Raw genomic sequence first — 22,233 nt, 5'->3', positions numbered from 1 at the left:
ACACGCACACGGCGCTGGTGCACTCACATGCACACGGCCCTGGTGCACTGACACGCACACGGCGCTGGTACACTCACATGCACATGGCGCTGGTGCACTCACACGAACATGGCACCGACCGGTGCACTCACATGCACAAGGCACTGGTGCACTGACACGCACACGGCCCTGGTGCACTGACACGCACAAGGCACTGGTGCACTGACACGCACACGGCACTGGTACACTCACACGCACACGGCGCTGGTGCACTCACACGAACATGGCACCGACTGGTGCACTCACACGCACAAGGCACTGGTGCACTGACACGCACATGGCCCTGGTGCACTGACACACATACGGCGCTGGTACACTCACATGCACACGGCCCTGGTGCACTGACACGCACACGGCGCTGGTACACTCACACGCACACGGCAGCATGAGTCACAACAGCCAAAAGGTGGAAACCACATAAGTGTCCCACAATGGATGGAAACCCACACAATGGAATAGTACTCAGCCTTTAAAGAGGAAGGAAGAGGTCGCCTAGGCGTGACACGGACAAACCTTGAGGACTCTGTGCTGAGTGAAAGGAGCCAGTCACCAAAGGACAAATCCCGTGAGTCCCCTTCTATGCGGTCCCTAGAATAGGCAAATCCATGGAGACAGTGGCAGAACGAGGCTGCAAGGGGCTGGGTGGGGAAGGGCAGGGGGAATCAGAGTTTCATGAGCACAGAGCTTTGGTGTGGGAAGATAAGAAAGTTCTGGAGATGGATGATGGTGAAGGTTACCCAACAACGTGAAAGACCTTAACGCCACCATGGAAGTGAACATGGCAGTGTGACCCAAATGGTAACTTTGATGTTCTGTGTTTATTTGACTTTATTAGTACCCTGGAATGTAATACAATAAAATAACCCATCACCTAGGTGTTAAGCCCAGCATGTATTCGCTATTTGTCCTGATGCTCTCCCTCCCCGCCGCCTCCCACAGGCCCGGGATGCGTTGTTCCCCTCCCTGTGTCCGTGCGTTCACATTGTTCAGCTCCCACTTATAAGTGACAACACATGCATACTTTTACAATAACAAACATTTTTAAATTTTACATTAGAAAAATTAAAAATAAATTTGCCACAATAAAAATGTTTTAAAAATGAGAAAGAACAGGAGGGGGAGTTCTGTCTCTCATGATGGAACTAACGACAGTATTATAGTTATATTTTAGTATTTCACAGGTTAGCCCAAACTTAAAAAAAAGTATGTCGATTCCTCTTGAGACGAATGAGTCTGCTGTTGATTCATCACACAGCACCTTTACCTGCCAAGCCTCATTTGCTGTGAAGTGTCAAATTCCTGCCTCGCCCTGAGATTGAGGGGGGCTTGGGCCATTTTTCTAGTTTTCTCTTCTCTCGCCTCCAGGTAAATTTTCCTATGTAAGTGTTCAGCTGGGAAGTGTGTCTGTCTTCATAGGGTGTCCCTAATGCTGTTCTCGGCAATCCACACAGTTGACGTGAAATGAGGAACTTAAAAACACAGCCAGGGGTGGTGTTAATGTCATCAAGGCATTGGCATGGAGAGGTGTGGGGAGATCTCACCTCCAAATTCATTACTCTTCCTGTCCAGCAATGCCTTGAGATGTTAGACCCCAGGCACCCAGGGAGGAAGTTAAGACGATTCTTTGGGGTGGAAGCTATCCATGCAGATTAAGGCTGCGGATGGAAGACGGTGTATCCCGAAGCTTAGGACCCCTGTCCCCTCAAACCAAGGGGAGCTGGGAAAGCTCCCTCAGGGCTCCCTGATCTGGACCGAAGTCAGAGTTTCAGAGACAGTGGGTTCTCCTCTGCCCTCCACAAGCCCCAGAGGGGTCCTGTCAATGCCACCTCAGTACTCACTCGGGCAGCCTGATCTCAGGCCTCCTAAGTCGTGCCGAAGCCCATGCACTCAGCGTTGGAGAACATTATCCAGCGGAGGCTGCTGCACCGTGCTTCTGCCTCGGCGAGGAGGCTCGTGGAAGGTGGATGGCCCTGGCCCTGGCCGCATGACGTCCCAGGCTCATTCCATCTTCAATGCTTAGTGGTTCATTACGTGACATTTGTTGTAAGTTTGGGAACAAAACATGTTTTGATTCTAACTTTTGTGGCCCGTTCCTAGTGGTGTTCATTTTTGTTTAGTCTGTGGCTCTGTTAGACTGTAAGATTATGTACCATGTAACCCTAAGCTCCCTCACCACACCGAGGCCTGCGGTTTGTGAGTGTCTACAGACTGTCTTCTAGGGGATAAAATGCTTCTTATCAGGACTGTCACTTTTATTGCCCACAAACTACATATCCAGTGGGATTATTATTATTTTGTAGCCAAGCAAACAAGCAGCAGTGACCAGTGGGATTATTTCACAGAGCCAGCTCAAAGGGAATATCTGCTACTAACCAGAATGGAAATATGCATGTCTAAATGATGAAAAACCACACTCTTATCTTCATTCATTAACCTGTCCTCAATTCCCTTTGATGGGGAAAGTGGCTAACCACATCACGTACTCATTTTCCTTTCATTGTCAGTAAACTCCTTTCTCATTTTTATTTCTTGGTTGGGGAGTCTGACTTTGGAAGAAAAAACTAGTCTTCCCTCTTCTGGAGTAAGCTGTAACCTTTTTGTTGAGGTAAAACTCACGTAACATAAAGCTAACATTTGAAAGGATACAGCTCAGTGGTGTTTAGTACATTCGCCATGTTGGGCATCCACCACCTCTGTCTAGTTCCAAAGCATGTTCCTCACCCCAAAAGGAAGTCCCAGACCCAGTCAGCAGTCACTCCCCATTCTCTTTCTTCCCAGCACCTGGTGAGCCGATCTGCTTTCTGCCTCTACAGATTTACTTATAAATGGAATCATACGATGCGTGGCCTTTTGTGTCTGGCCTCTTTCAGTGACCATGTTTTTGGGGTTCATCCACACTGTAGCATGCATCGTTACCTCATTCACTGATGGCTAAATAATATTCCCCTGTATGGACAGGCCACAGTGGGTTCATTCATTTGTTGTGGGCATCTGGGGTGTCTCTACCTTTGATACTGTGGATAGCGCTGCTGTGAATATGTGTGTCTGATTGACTGCTTGAGTCTCCATTCTGAATTCTTTTGGGTGTGTTCCTAGGAGCAAAATTGCTACATAGTGCTGCTATAAATATGTGTGCAGGAGTATCACGTGTTTGAGGCATTGCTAAATCTCTTTTTCCACATTGCCGGCACCCTTTTACATGCCCACCAGCAATACACAAAGGTTCCAATTCCTCTGTACCCTCACCAGTACTTGTGATTTTTCATTTTTTTGGCTATAGCCATTCTAGTGGGTGTCAAGATGGCATCACTTCTAAACAGCCCATCCTGAGCTTCTGATAAGATGGCACATGTCATAGAGTTCCATCCAGCTTCCCCGCTGAGGGAGGGCCAGGAAGAACATGACAGAATGTGAGTTAGACATTCGTCCTCCCAGACGGAGCCCTCGCTTCTGTGCACAGTGTAATTTCTGCATTGCTCGGACTAAATGCACATCTACATCATGGCCTGAGGAGGCCACACTTTGGTCATCAGGATGGAGATTTTCCCCAGGATTTCCTGCCAACTGAGGAAGCGTGGTGCATCTATAAAGAGCAGCTGGAAGGACCAGGTACAAGCCAAGGGTTTTCCTTTGCGCTAATCATCATCCTTATCAACTTCCATCCTCAGTCAAAAAGTCCCGATGGGAAAAGTTATTTTCATCTCTTCCTTTCCTTTTGTGACAAGTGACATTAAAAATAAAAATTATCCTCAGAAAGTGAAGAGTCTAGTTTAAATGTCTTTGTATCAATCTTAAAAACTTCTAAATTTCAAAAGCTCCTAATATTCCTCCAACGTCCTTGAGAAATTCACAAAGTACTTTTCAGAAGCCACTCCTATGGACAGGAGTGGTAACGTCATGTCCCCTGTCCCCTGCCCGGCTCTCACCACCAGACCATCCACCGAGTATAGAGGTACTACCTAGGAATCAGGACAATGAACAGTATGATCAACTGCTTGTATCGTTTGAGATGATGTGTTGTTACAAGTTTTAAACATAGTTTCTCTCATGTTGTCCCCACAGCAACTCCATGCAGTGACATGAGCTCCTGTGGAGAGGAGAGAGAACCGGGGCTCGGATGGGACCAATGTGAGGGCTGACCGTGGTGCCCTCAGCTGTGGGGAGCTGGCTGACGCCACCTGGCTCTGGCTGCTCCAAGGGCGGTCTGTGCCAGCATCACCCAGAAGCTTGCTATGAATGCAGAATTTCAGGCCTGGCCCCAGAACTCCCAAGTCTGCTGTTGAACTGATCCCCCGCAGACTCCCTGGTGTACTGAAGTTTGAGAACCAGTGCTGAGGCCACCCTAACCCCCATCCTGGCATTCTTAAGGGATTAGATAAGTGACTTTCAACAAGAAAACCTCTTAAACGCGGTTGCAGCTCAGGAGGAAGGTCTGGCTTACTGAGTCATGCAGAGACACATAGGGTATTGATGTTGGTTAGGCATTATTTCTCATTAAACCAGTCTTGGCCTTATACTTCAGTGATATCTAGAAGACAGAATACATTTTGACTGTCGTGAAGATGTGGGGGTTGCATATTGCTCTTCCCTGTCTGAAGTCATGGCTGGAGCATGCATGGGGCATCCGGGTCAGTTTTGGACGCTGCGGTCTGAAAAGGCAGATGCAATGAGTCCAGACTTGAACCCACATTGTTCAAATACCACAACTGTGGAGAGAATGCACTCAGGGTCCTGACACTCGAAGCTTGCATGAATTGGGGAATTTCACTTCTGAGAAAAGAGGCAAAATCTTATCAGATATGGACACATGCAGTGTACTGTACAGCTTCAGACTTAAACAAAGGTGCACAGATGGATGATTAATCACGGTCTCACATCACACAACCCTGTGGCTTCCATTCATTGTTCATTAACCTTAAAATATTCCTTGGGTAAGGGAGTAGAAAGAGTTTCATTTATCAAAGAAGGATAAAAAAAATGTTTCCTAGGATAAAAACTGCTTCACTACACATCAGGATTTTTAATCTACAGTACAGTATTTTACTGGTAGAGTAAGAATGAGCTTTTCATGACTTACCAGCTGAAATCTGAATAGTAGGAAATCCCTTCTCCTTCCTAAATGGACTCTTCCTGTCTCACCTTTTATGGGCACTGGCGCCCAGCAGACGCCCATATCCTCTCTGTTCCCCAGGGCGGACCCTCCCTCCCTTCCGCAGTGTGTTCCAGACCTTCAAGGCCTGTCCAAGGCTGCAATTCCTGGTGACTCTCCAGGGATTCCAACCTAAGTCCTAGTTAATTTCTGTGAGCACTTTGCCACGCATTCGAAATATGTAAGATGTCCCCAAGGGCAGAAGGGACTACTTTTCAGGTTCTAGAAAAATGATTCTGCCAGCCAAAATGTAGAAATATTCATTGTTCTTAAGGATGATCAGTTAGCATTTCTGAGCAATTTTTAGACCACTCTGGCAAGATGAAATTAGTAGCATGTTCCAAGGTAACAATCATGTAAAGGTTAGAATTTGTACAGTATATTACACAGACAGCTATCAGCTGCCAATTCCATGCAACACCGAGCTGAGGTTAAATCTGACACCTTCAATCTCTACCTTCTTATTTAGCATATAAGACATTTGTCCCACCCCTGGGTACTATTCTTTATTAAGAATTTCAGTTGTGTGAGGTAGAATTATATGGGCCCTTAGAATTTCTGCCCTCCAAAATTATTTGATGTAGACTGTAGTACTAGTGTGAATACAAAGTAAATAACATCCACGTGTAAAGAATCACACCTTCACCTTTATGTCACTCGATATACAGACCTTTACTCAAAATGGACCTAAATGTAAGCGCTAAAGCTATATCACTTCTAGAAGGAAACAAGGGGAAAATCTTTGTGATTTTGGATTAGGCAAAGATTTCTTAGATAAAACACAAAGATCACAACCTATAGAAAAAAAAGTTGGCTAGAATTAGAAAAGTTTGATAGTCAAATATACTGTTAAAAATAAAATGCCGGGGACAGACTGGGAGGCATATTTGCAAAACGCACATCTGATAAACAACTTTTATCCAGAACATATAAATAACTCTCAAAACTCAATAATACGGGAATGAACAACCTAATTGCAAAATGTGGCAAAAGAATTTTGAGCAGACACTTCACCAAAGAAGTTGTACACATTAAAAGATACTAAAACATCACTGGTTATTAGGGAAAAACATATTAAATCCACAGAAGATATAACTGCGATGGACTAAAATGGCGAATACACACAGCAACAGGTGGCCATGCCTGGAACTGGCAAGGCCGGCACCCTCAATCCCATTGGCTGCCAGCAGGAATGCAAAGCACGCAGCCTCTGGGGAAGACGGCTTGGCAGTTTCTTCTAAAGTTCCACATCCACCCACCACGGGAAGAGCAATTCCTCTCCCAGGTACACCCCTAGGGAAACGAAGGCATGTGTCCACCCTGCTTTTATTAAATTAGCTTATGACAGGGATTGCTATTCAGCAATAAAAAAGGAACGAAGTGCCTGACGTGTACAGCAGTAAGGCTGCATCTCAAAGGCATTCTGCTCTGTGACGGAAGCCAGACACAAAACACAACTTACAGTCTATTTTTATGACATTCTAGAAAAGGCAAAAGTAAAGACGGAAAACAGATGAGTGGCTGCCAGTGCTGGAGTGGAGGGAGGTAATTAACTGAGAGGGAACAAGGAAAGGCTCTGGGGGAATGCACCTGCTCTAGAGCACGATTCTGGCCGTTGTATGGCTGCATACATTTGTCGGTATTCAATGACTTGTATGTCAATTATGCCTCAATAACCTTGACCTAAAAACAAACAACAAAAGAGGAGCTGAGTGAAGGCAAAGATGAAGAAGACAGCCGTGACGTCACAGGCACGTTGCCTGGCGACCGAGAGCATGTCCCCTCCAGGTATGCCTGCAAGTGAGCTTACGGGACAGAGAGCACTTAGAACAGGAAGGAGAGTGTATGCCTTTAAAGTGACATTTGGAAAAACACATCCAGCCGCGCGCTTTCAAAAAATGTCTGCCAGGGAAATATCTGAAGAATCCAAGACCTAGCTCTCCTTGTACGGAATCTGGTCTGTCTGAGGGTGATACTGACAGAAATTTTGAGAACTGTCTGGGGCGCAGCCCACAGGGCAGCAGAATGGAAAGTGGGTCAGGACTGAATTACATTCAGGCGTGAAGGCGAAGTCGGGGAAGCCACTGGTTTCTGTTATGCTTTATCTCCATAAAAAGTTTTTCAAAACCCAGAAGGTGCCACCTAGAATTTTAAGATGCTGTTACACAGTTTTGTCCGAAATGATTTGACTGAAGTAGATGCACATTTTAGAGCAGAGAAAGAGTGTATCATCTCCTATTCCCCACCCAGAGTATCAGTGAGTCTGAAAACCCCTGCTCCCTATTCTAAAAATAGGCAGCACATGGGTGGTTGTACTCAATGACTTTTAGCCCAAACTTTTTATAGTCTGGATATGATTTTGCCTGGCATGTGTTGGAAAAGTTGACTTTCTGGAAAAGCCTTTTATTACCTCTGTGCTTTTAGCAATAAATACATTTCGTTTGCCTGAATGTGAATCATTGTGTAATAGACTGACGTGATTTCCTAAGCCTGCTTGTCCTCTAAGAAGACTTGGAGTCTGCTTGTGGATGAGTTCAGGGCCTTGGGAGACCAGACTGCACCTGTGGAAGGGGCCAGGAGGAAGCAGATTCTAGAGCCACAGGCAGCATGCAGAGAGCTCTGGCCATCAGACCTCAAATGGATATGAAACGCCCTTTCTAGTTCAGCATTACTGACATGCACTATACAACGCCCAAAGCATTACCGTCACGCAGCCTGAAGTCATGAAGAGGTAACAGACGTTGAGGTGGTGGCCTCTGCTTACATAGTTAGAGTGACAATTAGCGTAGAAGCCAGCTACTGAGCTACCAGAATCTCACCATGACTGGTAATTAAAAGTGTTAGTTGTCTACACTTATGACCTGACTCGCAGGTTACTAATTTTCATGTGCCAACTGCACGTGCCAATGTTTTTCCTGATATTCTTAGATCATCTTCGTACTCAAGAGCATAGCATGACTCATGGCTGAGAAGCTGTGCTCCCATTGCGCCACGGGACTGTCATTACCCCATGGGCCTCTGCAGGTCACAAGCGGCTAACAGCCCTGCAGAGTCCCCCCAGGTGGAATTGAGAGGAAAGACGCGTGGGCAGCCTCCCAAAGGCGGGCTCCCTGTGAGCTAGCAAGCAGGCCGCCTGTCTTCCAGGGTGCCTTCTCCCTATCTGTGGCATAGCCCAGGCACGGGACCAAGAGTTAAATCTATTTTGCACTTAGACTGAACAGCAGTCCACACATGAGAGAGAAAAATATTCTCGAAGTTAGCATTATATTGAGCTGGTTCTGTGAAAAAGCAAACACCACACGGGCCAACTAAGAAAAAAGGGTGGGGTGCTGAGCGTGGGGCGGGGGTTTGAACTGGTGTGGCACACTGCTTTCCCCCTTATCTCTATTTGAAATGTTCCTGAATAGGACATGCTTTAAACCGAACTCCACCTTTTCTGTTGTTAGAAAATGCTTGATAACCATCGTCCCCTCCTTCTCCTCTGGCTACCCCTACTTATCTGTGACTTTATTTTGACTTAGTGTTCTTACTCTTTCAAAAGATATTTTATCTTTTCATTTACATACAATAAAATTCATTTTTTTGGTGGGTTATCTGGTGTGTCATTAACAAACGCAGAGTTGTGTAACCACCGCTACCGGCAAGAGAGAGAAGAGCTCTGTCTCACCCCACATTCCGGGTGTGGCCCCTTCGCTGTCAAATGCTCCCTTCTCCAAACCTCGGTCCGCTCCTCCTGTTTCTCCCTCCCAGTAATTTGCCTTTTCCAGACACTCACAGAAACGGAACCATACAGTGTGGAGTCTTGAGCCTGGCTCCTTTCATTTAGCACAATGCATTTGAGATTCACCCAGTGTGTTGCTGCTACAGAAAGACAGGGGAAAAAGATAATTTGCCAAAAAAAATTCTACCGCACAGACACTGAAGAGAAACACAGCTCTGAAGTTCTTACCTAGAGTACGGATTCATTTTATGTTGGATAAAAGAATATTCCCTTCTCATAAATTATGAGACAAAAAACCACCTCTGTCTTCCTTATGAGCCTCATTCCCTAGCAACAGTCTTACAGACAGCAATAGACATTTGAAATCAGACCATTATCGTCACTTTTCACATTTACATCTCTGCTCTTTTACCGTTGGTAACTGATTACTTTTCCAAAGGCTTCATAAAATATTGGACTTGGAAGGGACCTGAGAGAGCATCTGGGGTGCCTGAGAGAGGTCGGGGGTCAGCAGTGTGAGAGTCACCTGGGGGCTCATTAGCAATCAGGACCCTTGGGCCCCCTCCTGTCCTGCATTTTAACATGGTTCCGTGTGATCGTTGTGAAGTGGTCCCTGTCCCAGGGCTGGGCTGGGCTGGCTGCCAAAGTACCAACTACGGAGAGTCTCAGACCTTGTGAATTTTCTGGTCTAGCAGTTTGGCGGTCAAGGGAAGGAGCCTGGGAATTTTCATATATATATTTTTTTCTTTTTTCTTTTTAATTTTTTCATGTGAGATGGGTCATGTGCTGATATTTTAACCAGGTTTGAGAGAGGCATGTCTCACACACGAGTGTGAATGCTCCAGCACCATGGTGATGACCCACGAAAGGATAGGGAATTTGTATATATGTAATATATATTTTTTGAGTCAGGGTTTTGCTGTTGCCCAGCTGGACTGCAGTGGCATGATCAGAGCTCACTGCAGCCTCGAACTCCTGGGCTCAAGCCATCCTCCTGCCTCAGCCTCCCAAAGTGCTGGGGCTCAGGCATGAGCCACAACCCAGTCAGGAACTGGTATTTTCAGCAAGGCCCCCACGTACTTCAGATTCACAGGCAGGTTTGGGAGCCAAGGAGAGGGTCTAATTCTCCTGTACCACAGGTGAGGGGACAGCCCAGAGAGATGAGCGTCTCACCCGCAGCCCCTGGACCCAGTGGTGCTCTGCATGCAGCAACACTCGCTTCCCATGCTACCGTGCCGAGGGTCCCACACGCTGAGGGTCCCATGCACCCACTTCCCACGTGCGCTGAGGGTCCCATGCACCCACTACCCACGTGCGCTGAGGGTCCCATGCACCCACTTTCCATGTGCGCTGAGGGTCCCTCATACTAAGGGTCCTACGTCATGGTCCGGGCCGCTCGCCACCGCTGAGCACTGCTGGCTCATGTCTCGTTTGTGAAGTGAAGGTGGTGGTGGGGTCTCTGAGAGCCTGCCTGCCTTGCCCCCTAGCCACCTTGTCAGCTCTGCAGGCTCTGCAAACACCGCACCCCAGCCGCCATGGCCTTCAGGCTTGTCCCCTGCCGCCCTGGAGTGCCCCTTCCCATGCTGGCACAATGTGCTCCATGCCTCAATCTAACTGAGCGCCCAGCGGTTGGGCGTGTTTCTTTGGAAGCTCAGGGCCATGGCACACGCAGCCCTCACTGCCTGTGGCTCACAGGGGCTAGAGGACGTGACCCAAGCATGGGCTGTCTGGGGACATCCTCCCCTCCTCACAGCTGGAGGAGGCGGCCGGGGCTCCTTCCCCCACAGCACACTGCAGGGCACTGCCACGCTCCATCTGTGCCCCACACTCACATGGGACAGAGGCCCTTGGAAGTAGGGCTCATGCCTCATTCACATTCTGTCCTCAGCATCCCTGGCAGGATTTGACACACAGAATGCGCTCCCTGTGCTGTCTGTTAAACACATGCACTGTGGCATTGCTATTTACCCCCCTGTCTGGCTCCAAAATTCATGTTCTTCCCACGTGGAGTCTTCTATTTTTAGACCACGTTTCTGACCATTATACTGAGTTCCCGATTTCTGACGCTGAGCATCAGCGGGTCGTGCTCTAGAGGACTTCACCCTCTCCTTTGGTTCCCCCCACCCCCATTCAAGTCCTTCAGTCACCTTCATCTACTGGAAAACATGTCATCCGCAATCTTGACTTTTCTCTAAGCTCTGTGCTTGCCCAGTGGAATTTCTGATTGCTCGTTCCACCAGAAGATCTGGTTTTATCACCTGCATTATCAGGGAGAATGTTTTCCAGGCCTCTCAAGCGGAGTCATAAAAAAGGAGACCACCAGACTTGTGGAAAGGAGGGCTGGGCCGGTGTAGCCGGCACTCAGCATCTGATTAGATAAATCAGACCATCTGCTGGGATTGCGCTGGAACATGAGGCAAGGGCTCTGGAACGCCAGGACTCCCTCCTCCAGATTTAGTTCTGGTAATATTTGAACCGAGTATTTTGAGGACAACTGCCGGTGATAAGCCAGATCTGTTTAAGCAATTTAGTGCAACTCCTGTGACTCAGGGGCTTAAAGGTTATGGAGGAAAGGGGTGTGTCTACCAGCGCAGGTCTGTGAGAAAGCTATCAAAGGAAGATGTTCCATGCCTACAGGATAGCTCTGTTTTAAATTCAGATTTCAACCTTACGTCCACAAAGCCATGTTTCCGTTTGGTCTTTTTACCGTTTCTATGCCTGGGTGTGAGCGACGTGCAGTTCTGCTGGTGAACGCGAGGTGGCAGGCAGTAGAATCCACCGGCCCTTGGCGGGAGGCACAGATTTGAAAGTGGCAGTGATGTCAACAATTTTGAGATTGTTTTGTGTTACAATGGCTCATCTCGGTGGGACAGAGGGCAGGTCCCTCATTTGTCACGGGGAGCTCACCTCCGATGGGGAAAATCCTGACTGCAGAGTTCCAAAGATGTCGAAAGAGCATGTCAAATTCCATGTTTCTTTCTACAGGGTGGTTGAACAAACTCAGTCACTGATTCATTTGACAATTTTCTTCCCTTTGACTTGCTTAAAGGAAAGTGTTCCAGATTTGTGTATTCGTGGCCCTGTGAGACCCAGACCACCAGTACACGAGATAATGAGATAAGGTACACGAGATAATGGTTTCAGGTTATTAGGGTTGACCCCTGGTTGGGACTGAGCTATAACGGTGCTAATATTTTTAGACTCTAGAGCGCTCACTGTTTGGAGCACTTTGCAACAGCCAGCCTATTTAATCCTCATAAACCTCTACAAGGTAAGTATTGTCATTCTACCCATTTTATGGGTGAGGAAACTGAGGCACAGAGAGGTTCGGGTCGTTCGGCTGGCGTATAAAAGAGAGGATGCATGTGAGGCTTTTCAAAACAGTTCTATAGGCGTTGTCACCCACATACAAGCTTCCCTTGAGGAACAGACATGACTTTAGACTCTGAATATATCTTTTCCACTGACTTTCCTGAAGTTGTAATTAAGCCAAAAGCAGATGGACAACTTGTCTGCAAAAGTAAACAACATATGCTTAGGTTTCAAGGAAATCCACACAAAACCAAGCCACCCCCAGTCCTGCAGAGGTGATTTAAGAACACTGCTTTTCTGCTTTAACCCAGCCCTGCTCAACTGTAGCCATTTCACGGCTCATTAATCCCCCTCCCTGCTGGACAGTGATGGGTAGAAAAAGAAGGTGAAACCCAAGCAGTCATTCCTACTACTTTTTAGCAACGCTGGCCAACAGGTATGCAGAGGAGGCCGCTGGAGTTGCAGGCTCATATTCCAAAACACTAACACATGCCAGGGGCTATTTAGACATAACCTATGCTTTCTCCAGCTTCTCTGAATAGATGGGTTGTTGAAAAACGGCTGCATTCGGAAGATTTTCTAAACAGCTGTGGAGTTCCACATGCTAAAAAGTTTGGCTGGTTAAGTATATTCTGAAGCCGGGTTCAGCTGGATCTGGGGGAGGAAGAGCTTTGTGTTGAGGTGAGTTGGGGAAAGCAGGAGCCCACCTCGTGGAAGCTCAGGTTCCTCGGGAGAAGGCTGTTAAGGCTGAGGAGTCCTGGAGGTGCTGACTTCAGATAGGAGCTGAGATGGGACATGGGAGGCAGCGGTGGAAGTCCCCGCAGTGAACCCACAGGCTGTGAGTGAGGGGTTAGGAGCATCGGGGAGAGGACAGCTGGGAGGAGAAAAGGGCAGAATGGTGGCCATTTGTTTTGTGAACCAACCGAAGTGATTCAACACTGATCAGTTAAACTCGGATTTACGTGATGTGAAACTCCCTCAGTGGGTCCTAGGTTGAATCCCAGCTCTGCCAGTTCTGTGACCACAGGTGAGTCACTGCCCTTCCCCGGGCCTCAGCTTCTTTATTTAGGAAATAGAAATATTCACTGATCTCACCTGGTTGGATTTTCTAGGAGAGAGCTGATGTTACTGTTAAATCCGTTCTGATGATCTTTCCACCAGACTGAAGAAAGATGTGACTGTTTTGATTTCCGAACAAACCAAGCTGATGGCATGGTGACAATAACATCAGCCACGTTTTGTCATGAAGAAAACCAAAGGGTATGAAAGTGGCTTTGAATTTGACTCTGGGAGAGACACTAAGAAGAAAAGGAAAGATGGGGAGAACAGGTGCCCAGGGTAAAGTCGGAACAGGAAGGTTTCAGGGAGGTTCCAGATGATGGCACCAGTGGCAGAAACCCACACATGAGATGGGGAACTTGGGGTCCATGTCACTGAGTCCCAGCGGGCTGTCCAAGAACAGAACGAGTCTCCCAGTGATCAGAATCATGTTTGTTTAGAGTCAGAAGATGCCCTCAGGATGTCAGCTGCAACTCAAGGTATCAAAACATACATTTGACTGTGAACTCTTGGAATTATAAGCTTGGGAACAATACTTAGAGAAAAACCTGGCCTAACTTTGAGCGTGATGACTGCAAGCCTTGCGAGGGGGGCAGGGGACGTGGCCGTGAGTGGTGGAGCAGCCGGCTCCTGCTCACAGATGTCTCATGCGCCATGTTGCCTTGAAGCTTGGTGTGAGGAAGGTTAAACGTGGACAGTAAGAGCCAGACCCCAGTGCAGTCTTCCTCATCTCTTTGAAGGTATCTGATATTTTGGAAATCACCTGGCTGGGAATTTGTGCAAAGCTACTGTCCACAGGAACACCGAGTGTCTGATGCTGGTCAGACACTGGCTGCCAGAGCCACTTGATGGCCCCAGCATTGGCCCCGGGGTGGAGGGACGTGTGGGCCAGTTTTACCACGCCGGGGTTGTTGACTGTCATCTCTCCTGTTAACAAAGGGCTGCTGCCATCTGGACATCCTGTACTCCCCCAAGACTCCCCGGTTTGGAGTGATTATTTGGGCAAACACTGAACACACATCCGCAATTAAAAAAAAGAACAACAAACCGCAAGAAACTGATCTTTCTTCAGTCTGGTGGAAAGATAATGGATGGCTCATTTGTCCAGACATGAAGCCCTGGGTCCTGGGTGAGAGGAAACCAAGTGACATTAACGTCCATTCCAAAGAAGTGACTCAGCTGGAGTGCTGTTCTCATGACATGGGCGAAAACAGGCTCCAGAACACTGGTTCTTCCCAACAGCATTTGTTAAAAGAGAAATCACTAGCAGTTTTCACCCAGAAAACAGAAGCAGCAAGTGGGCACAGCCGCACTGCCCCGCTATGCTTCCTGCGCATCGGGTGTTCACAGAAGGGCAGCGGGGCCAGCGCAGACCCCCAGGGATGCACGGGGTTCATCAGGGAGCAAGGAGCACTCGGGGAGAGGGAAACTAGAGACCCAGGGTGGGGCTGCGCTGATCATGGTACCTTATTGCTTTCTTCGAGGGCTGGAATATCCATATTGTGATTTACCCATCACAACCTGGGTGGTCAGCTTCTTAATATTAATAAGATTATTCCCAGAAAGCTTCACCTATAATGTTTTTGTGAGGTTTTTGTGCAAGAATGTGTGTGTGTGTGCATATGTGTATATGCGTGTGCATGTGTATATGTGCTGTGTATATGTGTGCATGTGTGCATGTGTGTTTATGTACGTGTGTGTATATATGTGTTTGCGTGTGTGTGTGTGTGTGTGTGTGTGTGTGTGTCATGTGGATGTCATGGTCGTCTGCTCTCATTATGACCTTCTGGGTTTGTCTCACTGTGAATGTGCTGTTCAGCCAGGCAAGAGCGATTCTGCAAGGATGTTGGGAGCTTTCTCTCTGTGTCCACGCCCAGCCACACGAAGGGGTTTCCACACTAATGCTTTCCTCCTCCTCACTCCTAAAGGATCCATAACCCAAATGATGGCCAGAGAGGGGGGCTCTGCATGGCCGGGGTTTGATACACCTCAGTGGCAACACCTCTCACATCTGACGGGCACGGGAGCAGGGGCAGGACTTGGGGAAGGCCAGCTGACAGTAAGCCCACAGCTCTCCTGCCCTCACATCCCAGAGCCTGGGCACATTCTTTCAGGACGCATGGTGACAGGGGAAATTTTTCTCCATTTAGATAGAACCTGGACATATTCCAAAGCCACTTCCTGTCCCCCATTCACACCTTGAACCAGGGTGAGCTGGTTTCTGGCCTGACCCTCTTCTCCAAGGGTTTGCAACGCCACCATCCCCCGCTGTGAGGCCCTCTGGGCCCTGGGGACCCTTGCGGCCCGGCTGGGCTGCCCTCCCTCCTTCCTGGAATGGGTTACCCTGGTGGCCCCGGACCGCTGGGCTTCTCCTCACACTTCCAGCCCCTCCTGATTCCTATTCTGCTGAACACTGAATTTTGCTGCTCCCTTCCCCTCCAAGCTCGTTAGGTGGGATACCTCATTCACTCCAAATGGCTTCAGCGAACACGCAGAGGCGGATGGCCCCTCCCTCCCTCCTGGACGCCTCTGTCTAGAGGGTCCATGGATACTTCAAACCCGGCAGGCTTCGAGTCAGAGTTCTCACCTCCTTTCCTCCAACCTTGCTCCCAGGAAAACCCCCCAAAACAGCAACAACCCCCCTTTCCTTCTCTGCTCCTTAACTCAATGAATTGCAAGGCCCTCAAGCCAGGCTCCAGAACCTGAAACGGGGGAGACACTGCTGAACCCCCTCCTCACACTGCACTCGGGGGGCGCTGACTCGGGCCGGCTTTCCCCAGCGTCTCCGGGGTCTGCCCTTTCCTCTGCGTTCCCAGCACCTCCGTCCTGGCCCTGGACGTCCTTCTTACTTGCGGCATTAACTCTGGAGCCGCCTCTGTGCGCCCCACACCCCTGCACCCACACTCATCCCCTCTCTCTGCTGCTTCCATTCAAATTCTGAAATCCAAGGTGCTCTCTGGTCCCTTTCTAAGGCAAAACACGACGCCCCTCTGCACCCTGTGGAGTGAAACTCCAGGTGGTGGGTGTGACGCCCAGGCCTCCTGGCACTGAGTGTGCCATGGCTTTCTGGGTGCAGCTCCTCTCCACCCTGCCGTGGTGGCTGGAGCCCCACTTCCACGGTCCCTCGCTTTGTCTGCTGACCTCTCCACAACTGCTTGGCGCTCTCCCGGCTGCGCCGGCCTGTCCCGTCTCCTGCTCGCTGAGCCAGCCTGTCCCCTGTCTCCTGCTCGCTGCGCTGGCCTTTCCTTGTTTCTCCTGGTGGACTGAACGTAGGCATTGCCCTTCCTCGCTCACTTCTTCAGTGTCCCAGGTGGGAGCTTCTCCAAGCCCTTTCCTCCCATACCTGCATTCCCACCCGAGGGGCGCAGTGCTGCCCGGGACAGAGAGGTTGCTCTGGAAGGGCTGGTTTCATGGTCAATGCAACTAAATATCAATTATTTGAAATTCTTTCCTCCCTTCCACCGGGTTTATACCACAGAGATTCCCAGTTCTGTGAAGCATTACCTTATAACTACCCTGCCCTCTTCCCTGGGGAGCGGTCGGGGTGGGCTGCTTGGATACCAGCAGCCTCTTGCAGGATAAGCCCCAGCAGCAGGAGACCCTGCCAGGCCCCTGAAGGCCTAAGGGGAGCAAGGCGACTCCGGTCCTCTACCTTCAGGCAGCGAGATTCAATTCTTTGCAGTTTACCGGTCCTCAAGTGTTCAGTGATCACCCAGGGAATTAAGACTGCTGCCAAGGAGACATACACACACACACACACACACACACACACACACACACACACAGGTGTACACATATATACTTCTTAAATGTAGACGGTATGAAGAATAGGTAATGGAGAAAAATCATGAGACAGAACAAAACGTATAACTCCATTAGGAGTTAATTTCTGGCAGTGTGGTACGAAAAGCATCTCAGCTAATGTATAAATTACCAAGAAAAAAAGAGACCCACTAAAAAAACCAGGTACTCACATCTAAATTTCTAATTAAATTACAATTACTTTAGAAGCTCATCCCCCATATAGAAACTTCTCCAGGTATGTGTTCTAGGATGGACCTGAGTTTTGCTTCTATTACAGCCAGTCATGCAAGAGTGAGAGGTATCATTTGCAAAGAGTGAGGGGTGTCATTTGCAAAGAGTGAGGGGTGTCATTTGCAAACAGAATTGCACGCAGGGAACTGCTGTGAATTTACTGACATGCCCCTGCTTATGCTGTAACTTCCTTAAGACCAGACAGCCTGTGAACCTTGACGTGTATTTCCAGTCCTGTGCAGGGGTCCCAGCCTGGGACTGCACGGGGACGACCCCTTGCCCACTTCGCCCCACGTCTGCATGGATGAAGGGAGCCATCAGCGTGTGCAGGCGCAGCAGGTCAGCTTCTGCAGGCCTCTCGCACATTTTCCTGATTTCTGACAGGCTGCTGGTTATGAAGAACAATTTACTATCTGGTTTACATTTGGGAATTATGGTGAATGCTGTCATAGAAATTACTGCCTGCTCCGTTTGGCAGTGATTCCTTTGCACCGAATACTACTTTGTCATGCAAAACAGTAGCACTTTCTTGGAAGCTGTGGATCTGACATGCCAGGAAAGAATTCAGGCGGCAGACACTTGATCACTGTAAGAGCGACCATAGCTTCCCCAGATCGTGATTCATCAGAAAATGACGTCCAGCCACAAACGCGCTTCATCGTTTTGAGTCGCTCTTCACTCACCTTCCCAAGCTCATTCCCAGAGACCTCAAAAATGTTCTGGGCTGATACCAGCAGGTTCCCAGGATGCTCACTTAGAACCCACTGAGCAGCATAAAACCACGGCCATCTGCCAGCGGACAAAGACCTGAGTCACTCTGCCCTCTTAGAAGACCCCAGAAACCAAAACCCAGGGGAAAAGTGAGGTGACTTCAGATAGCATAGCAATCGTTCAACGTGTAAGCTGTCCATATCTGCAGCTACCGCCTCTTCACATTCAGGGTAACTCCACCACGTGCACCTCCACAGAGCCAAGATCAGGTGAATAGGTCTGGACTGGGGGCCAGTCACGGCCTCCAGCCTCTCCTCCTAACTCGGAGGTCCCCTCCTGGTGTAAGTTCTCTGCCCTTCTAGGAAAATGTTGGCTTATGGAGAAGATCGGTCTGGGAGTGGAGCAGAAAGCCAGAGGGGGCAGGAAGAGGGGACCCCACTCTCATGCTCCTGGGGTAGGGGCCAGGGGTGGGTCCCACACCGGGACCCGCTAGGGGGTGTTTCTTGGGACACAGACTCAACCCAGGCTTCCACACAGCCTTGTCGAACACGTCATGAGTCGATCCTTCCGGAACCTCCACAATAGCCACAAGCATCTATTTTGAGTTGGTCCATTTCCCAGCCACAGTTCACCCAGTTGACCTCTGAAATCATCTGCTGCATTGGGATTTTACAGGGATTTTCTAAAATGTTTCTCTCTAGCCCAGATCTCCCTCCAGTTGCCACCCTCTTCTTCCTCTCCCCAACGTGTTTTAATTTTCTTTACTTCTTTATTTAATTTTGAGACAGTGTTTCACTCTGTCAGCCAGGCTGGAGTGCAGTGGCGTGATTACAGCTCATTGAGGCCTCAACCTCCTGGGCTCAGGCGCTTCTCACTTGCTAGCCTCCTGAATAGCTGAGACTACAGGCACGCACCATCATGCCTGGCTAATTTTTTTTTTTTTGTATTATGTTGCTTAATTAGGCTGGTCTTGAGCTCCTGATCTCAAGTGATCTACCTGCCTCAGGTTCCCAAAATGCTAGCATTACAGGCGTGAACCACCGTGCCTGGCCCAAACTTATTTTAAAAATGGTGTGGATTCTACCCTTGCTTTGCAGAGGCACTGGGTCCTGTGGACTGCTCCCTCCTCCTAACCTCCTCTTTCTCTGGGAGTCCTGTCTGCTGGCTCCTTTACTGTCTCTCTATCCACTTGGTCTTCATTTTCTTTTCAGGAATTCCTTCCTGGACTCCTTCTCAATTGGAACTATTTCTCAGACCCACCCTCCCTGGTCCTGCGCTTCTCCTTACACACACTGTGTAAGGTGGGTCCATCTGGGGACCCTCCTGTCAGCCGTGGTGGCTCCTCCTTGTTATATTATGCTCCTGGCACTTCCCTGTTGGCCTAACATAGGCCACACCTTGTGTCTTAGCTGGGGACAGCCTCTGGGCCTCCCCCTGCCAGGCAGTGAAGTCGGAGAGGGTGGGTGTCTTATACAAGACTGCTTCCCCAGCCCACATCACCAAATCCCTCTCACAGTAGGTGTCAGCGTGTTCGCTGAGTATATGAATGATTGGAATATATTGATTTTTCTAAGTCTGGCATTGCAGAGGAGTAGCAGAAACTTCAAATCTAAGTTTGCATCTAAACAACTCAATTGACTCAGAAAGTTTACCATAAGAAGGCAATTAGCGTGACTAAAATAAATCTAAATAAATCATTAGTATATTATCTGTTAGCTTTCACTCTTTTGCTTTGAACAATAACTGGTACGGTCTGAATGTCTGTGTCCCTCCAAAATTCATGAGTAGAAGTCTGACCCCCTGTGTGTTGGCATTAAGAGGTGGGCGTTTTGGAAGGTGAGCAGGTCCTGAGGGTACAGCCCTGGTGAGTGGAATTAGTGCATCTATCCAAGACCCCCCAGGGAGCCCACTGTCCCTTCGGCCTGTGAAGACACAGCAGCAAGGGGCCATCTCTGGAGCAGAGAGCCCTTACCAGACACCGCATCTGCTGGTCACTTGCTCTTCAACTTCCCAGGCTACGGAACGATGAGCAACAACCTTCTGCTGTACGTAAGTCACCTGCACTAAAGTATGTTTGTTACAGCACGGACTATGAATGGACTGAGACAGAAACTGGTACCAAAGTGGGGTGCCGGGGTAACAAACGCTTAAAAATGTAGAAGTAGCTTTAGAACTGGACAATGAGTAGGGTCTGAAAGAATTTGGAGGTGTATGCTAGAAAAAAACCTACACAGCCATGAACAGAACCTTAAGGATGATTCTGATGAGGATGATTCTTAAGACGAGGAGGACTGTAAACAGAAAGAAGCAAATTAAAGGTGGGATTTATCCCCTGAGCTCAGCTCTGTGGAGGTGCACGCGGTACAGTTGACCTTTTTGTGAAGAGGTGGTTGCTGCAGTGTGGACAGCTTCCAGGCTGAACAATTCCTAAATATTTGAAGTCACCTCACTTTTTCCCTTGGGTTTTGGTTTCTGGGGTCTTCTAAGACACAGAGTTTCTCGGGTATTGCCCAGTAGCAGCCCTCCTCTTAGAGATTCCCTAAGTGGCCATGATCGGAATGTTGGTAGAAATGTGGACAGGAAAGGCAATTCTGATGAGGTCTCAGACAGAAATGAGGATCATGTTTTTGGAAACTGAAGGGAAGGCCATCCTTGTCACAAAGCAGCAAATAACTTGGCTGAATCATGTTCATGTTCTGTGTTTTGTGGAAGGTAGAACTCGGAGTCATGAAATAGGATATTTGGCAGAAGAAATATCTAAGCAAAGTGAGGGTGTGGCATGACTTTTCTTAACTGCCTGTGGTAAAGGGCAAACAGAGAGAAACAAATGAAAGATGGAAGCAGAACCGAAAAATGTGGAGAATTCTTAGACCGGCCAGATGGTAGAAAATCAGAAAACATGTTCAGGAGAGAACTTCAAGACTGTAGTCAGGCAAACATTTGTTAAGGAGATCCTTATGGTAGAGGGAAGCCAGATGCTGCTCATCAAGTCAACTGAAGAAGGACCCCGCAGGCGATCAGCGGGGCTGCCCCATCCACCTTACGCCCAGAATGCCAGGACCTTGGGGGCAGAACAATTTCAAGTCTCTGTTCTCTGCAATCGGGTGTCGTGCTCCTCGGCTGCCCCAGCTGTGGCTCCAGTGGGTCCAGGTGCAGCTCAGATGGTCTCTCTGGATGGCACGGGCAGGAAGCCTTGGCAGCCTCCATGTGGTGCCAACTCTGCAGGCACACAGAGCGCAAGAGCTGTGAGAATGTGGCCCCCTCCTCCTAGCTTCCAAGGGATGCCCTGGAGAACCTCAGGGCACAGGCACAGGGCCGACACAGGAGCAGAGCCAACACAGAGAGGCCCCATGAGGGCGACGGTGTGTGATGGGGCGCCCCACTCCTCATGGTGAGGGCTCCCGAGAATAGAGCTGTAGAAAAAGCCTCAGTCTATCAGAGCATTATGAATAATGTTCTGTTCATAGCAGTGTAGGTTTATTCTAGGTGGGGAGGTGTGGGAGTGGCACTGCACCCAGCACCCAGAACAGTGGAGTGACCCGTGTCTAACTCCAACCTGGGAGAGCAGCAGCGAAGGCTGTGCCCCGGGAAGCCACAGGAGGCAGGGCTGCCCAGAGACTTGAGGAGGCAATCCTCACCCCGCTGTGTCCAGAGGCGGGATATGGTGTCAGAGATGACTCTCGAGACATACAATTTAATGTTCTTTGCCCTATTGGGTTTTGAACTCATCTGGCATCACTTTCTTCATTCCTGTTTCCCCCTTTTGGAATAGAAGTGTCTGTCCTATGCCTGTCCCACCACTGTATTTTGGAAGCATGGAATTTTTTGGTTTCATAGGCTCACACTGAGAGAGAAATGTGACTCACGGTCAGTCACACCTGGACTCTCACCCATGCCTGGTTTAGATGATATTTAGATGAGACTGTGGATCTTAGACTTTTAAGTTGATGTTGGGATGAGTTAAGACTTTTGGGGCTATTGGAATGGAATGAATGTATTTTGCATGTGAGAGGTTAGGGGTAAAATGTTACGGTCTGAATGTGTCCCTCCAAAATTCATATGCTGAAATCTATCTGCTGGTATTGAGAGGTGGTGCCTTTGGGAAGTGGTTGGATTGTGAGAATGGTGTCCTCATGAGTGGGAACAGTGCCCTCTAAGGTCACGAATGAGGGAGCATCTGTCCCTTCTGCCACGCGAGGACACAGCA

The 22,233-nt window shown here is 48.8% G+C and overlaps 1 protein-coding gene and 1 non-coding gene across 2 annotated transcripts in view; both read right to left on the bottom strand.

The window, feature by feature from the left end:
- Positions 1–22,233, bottom strand: part of COL4A2 (collagen type IV alpha 2 chain) — a 205,759-nt gene that overhangs the window by 85,310 nt on the left and 98,216 nt on the right. The window lies entirely within an intron of this gene.
- Positions 9,678–9,781, bottom strand: LOC119467582. The gene has a single exon (XR_005196121.1). It is a non-coding gene; the product is annotated as a small nucleolar RNA U13 (small nucleolar RNA).

The sequence above is a fragment of the Cebus imitator genome, unplaced genomic scaffold (assembly GCF_001604975.1).
Source record: "Cebus imitator isolate Cc_AM_T3 unplaced genomic scaffold, Cebus_imitator-1.0 Scaffold14, whole genome shotgun sequence".
In the NCBI taxonomy this organism is placed as follows: Eukaryota; Metazoa; Chordata; class Mammalia; order Primates; family Cebidae; genus Cebus; species Cebus imitator.
This window is presented reverse-complemented; position numbering and strand designations above follow the sequence as displayed.